The sequence below is a fragment of the Marmota marmota genome, unplaced genomic scaffold (assembly GCF_001458135.2).
Source record: "Marmota marmota marmota unplaced genomic scaffold, marMar, whole genome shotgun sequence".
Lineage (NCBI taxonomy): Eukaryota > Metazoa > Chordata > Mammalia > Rodentia > Sciuridae > Marmota > Marmota marmota.
In genome coordinates, this window is record NW_026000112.1 from 58374 (window position 1) to 62014 (window position 3641).

A 3641-nucleotide genomic window follows, 5' to 3' on the forward strand; every position below is an offset into this window, starting at 1 on the left:
AGAGAGATTAAGGGGATCAGTCTTGGGAATAGGCTCAGAGGTGAGAGGCGATGGGATGACCTCCTGGTCAAGCTCCAGTCTCTGCCACAGTAAGCTCTGAGTTAAAGGGAAGATTATGCCCTCAGGCTTAGGAACTCCTGTGGTGCTGTGGAGCTCTGAAGAGGGTGCCAGGCTGACCAAAGCAGGTATCTTCCTATCTACCAAGGAACGTGGTGCCTTCTGGACTCTTCACAGGTAAAGGAGGAAGGAGGTCTGGGATGAACGGGTTCAAGAGGCATCCTAGGAGCACCTGAGGTGGTCAATGAAGAAGATGTAAACTTGGACATGCTGTCAGCAGTGCAATGAGAATTTCAGATGGGAAAAATAAACAGGATTTATTTCCCTAAAAAGAACATTTCTAGATGTCAAATGTGTGTGTGGCATTTCTAGATATCAAATATATCTGTGTATGCATGCATTTACAAAAATGCACATATCTGCCTCTCTCACGTCTGGCGTGGGCGACGGAATGGATTCCCATCAAAGAGATGGGCCAGCTGCAAAATAAAAGCCATGAAAGTAGAACCACGAAATAGACACCAAAGACCAGAAATATATTTTATTTTATTTTTAATTCTAATTTGTTATATATGTGACAGCAGAATGCATTATAATTCATATTACACATATAGAGCACAATATTTCATACCTCTGGTTTACACAAAGTATATTCACTCCATTCGTGTCTTCATACATGTACTCAGGGTAATGATGTCCATCTCATTCCACCATCTTTTAACCCCCCTTGCCCCCTCCCTTCTCCTCCCACCCCTTTGCCCTATCTAGAGTTCATCTAATCTTCACATGCTCCCCCTCCATACACCACTATGAATCAGCCTCCTTACATCAGGGAAAACATTCAGCATTTGTTTTTTTGGGGATTGGCTAACTTCACTTAGCATTATATTCTCCAACTCCATCCATTTACCTGCAAATGTCATTCTTCTTCTCAGCAAAAGAAACAATCAATGAGGTGAATAGAGAGCCTACAGCTTAAGAGCAAATTTTTACCACTTGCACATCAGATAGAGCACTAATCTCCAGGATATATAAAGAACTCAAAAAGCTAAACAGCAAAATAACAAATAACCCAATCAACAAATGGACCAAGGAACTGGACAGACACTTCTCAGAGGTGATACAATCAATCAACAAAATATTTGAAAAAATGTTCAACATCTCTAGCTATTAGAGAAATGCAAATCAAAACTACTCTAAGATTTCATCTCACTTCAGTCATAATGGCAACTATTAAGAATACAAACAACAATAAATGTTGGCAAGGATGTGGGGAAAAGGACACACTCATACATTGCTGGTGGGACTGCAAAATGGTGCAGCTAATATGAAAATCAGTATGGAAATTCCTTGGAAAACTAGGAATGGAACCACCATTTGACTCAGCTATCACACTCCTTGGTCTATAGCCAAAGGATTTAAAAACAGCATACTACAGGGACACAGTCACCTCAATGTTTATTGCAGCACAATTCACAATAGCTAAACAGTGGAGCCAACCTAGATGCCCTTCAGTAGATGAATGGATAAAGAAAATGTGGCATATATACACAATGGAATATTACTCAGCATTAAAAGAAATATATGTTAAACAGCAGGGGCAGTGATAGGTTAGGCTGACCAGAGGGGTATGGCTTCTAACAAAGATGGAGCCCAGCTGGCTATATTTATAGCAGGGCAGATCAAAGGGCTTGGTAGGTATAAGGTGGGAGGAGTCTTGTCTCCCTGCTTGCTTCTTCACAAAGAACAGGGTACAGGTGGGGAGAAGCAGGCTGTTTGGCTCTCAGCAGGACACTCCCTGGCTGTGCTTGGATGTGAAGGGTGAGCTGCAACAGGGCACCACAGGAATCAGGCTTTCTCTGACCAGTGGAATTGGACTGGGAGTTCCCCAAACCAGGCTTCCCTGCCTAGCGGCTTGGACATTGCTCAGTTCCCACCTGGCTCATGGATGGCTCCCCACCTGCCTGTGTTGTGGACACACACATACACATGCTCTTATGTGACACCATCCATCTCATGTCAGAAAAGAAAATGTGCAGGGCACTAACAGTCCCCAGCACTTCCTTCCACTGCTGAGGAGGACAAAGGCTGGACCCCCCCATTCCCAGCAATCACCACCTGCTGGACTCTCACAGCTTCCAACACTTTAAAGCTCTTACATGAGTCAGGATCATGCTAGGATTTAGTGAAATCCAGGCAACATGGGCTAATTTGGCTTCAGTGCGTCATTCCCAAAAAGCAGAGGGTAATTTTATGAGTAGGGCTTTTATCACTATTTAAATTTCCTGAAGGCAATGTTATAGGGGTTGCTCTTATTTTTCTATTCAAATGTCCTGTCTTCTCTTTGTTTCTAAGAATTCCTTACAATTCCTTTTTGAGCTCAGGTTGGCTGAGAGTCAAATTTCCCTGGAGGAACCTGCTTCCACAACACGACACCTAATGTTTACATAGATCCATGGGACAGTCAACACCCAGGAAACAGGCCCTTTAGGACCCCAGATCAGTGGACACTCAACTCTCTGTGCATTAGGTGACAGCTCTTTGTAGAACTCGTTTATTTCAGAGTCCCTGTGGGCTGTTCTTTCTTAAATCAAGCTTTCTATTCTTCCTGATGTTTAGATCACAGCAGTCTTGTCATTTGTCTATAAAATAATTTCATATTTGATTCTTACCTGCTACAAAGTCACAGCTAAATGAGCCATGAGTGAGAGAAACAGACAACTGAGGAGGAATAATAGGGAAATGGCTGGCGCCACCTTCGAGCATTGATCTCACGGTCCAGCCTATTGGTGGCACAAGGATATGGTCACTGTGACAGCCAGTCACATGACTGTGACCATGAGGTTGCTGCCTGGTGTAGCCTGTCTATTTACCCACAGAGACTAACAGAAAAGATCCTCTTTAAGGAACAAAGATGGCAGTAATCACCCAACTGCATGAAAGAGGATTTCAGAGGATATTAATAATATTTCACAAGGTGGGGCACAGTAAGAAATCTCTATGCTTTGGGTGTCTGGGCTCAGTTTGTTTAAGGCGGGGCTTTCAAAGTCAGAACTGGTTGAATCTGGAGTAATTTTTTGGTATAATTGTTTAAAACAGGCGGAGATAACCAGGTCAGGATGTTGATTAGTAAACTATTGACTGATAAATGAACTTGTTTACTCAGGTGAGCAAATTAATTGCCTGGATAAATGGTTTTGCAAAATGCTCTGACCTAATTAGTAGTTCATGGTTGGCTGCAAAGTCTTATTTTCCAGACCAAAACAATTCTTGGAAAAACAGTTATAAGGCTATGAGTGGTCTCGGTTCCAACCTGGAATGAATTCTCATTCCTTGCTCACCCTCTAACCTTTCTGAGATTCAAATTCTTTAAATATGTGGATTATAAGAGTATTTATTTCATCATGCAATGCTTAGGATTAAATTGCATAATCCATGTGAAACACTCAGAAGAGTTTTTGCCAAAAGACACCTCAGGAAAAGAGAGAGAGAGAGAGAGAGAGAGAGAGAGAGAGAGAGAGAGAGAGAGAGAGAGAGAGAGAGAGAAGAAGAAGAAGAATGAACAAGAAGAAGTAGCAAGTAAA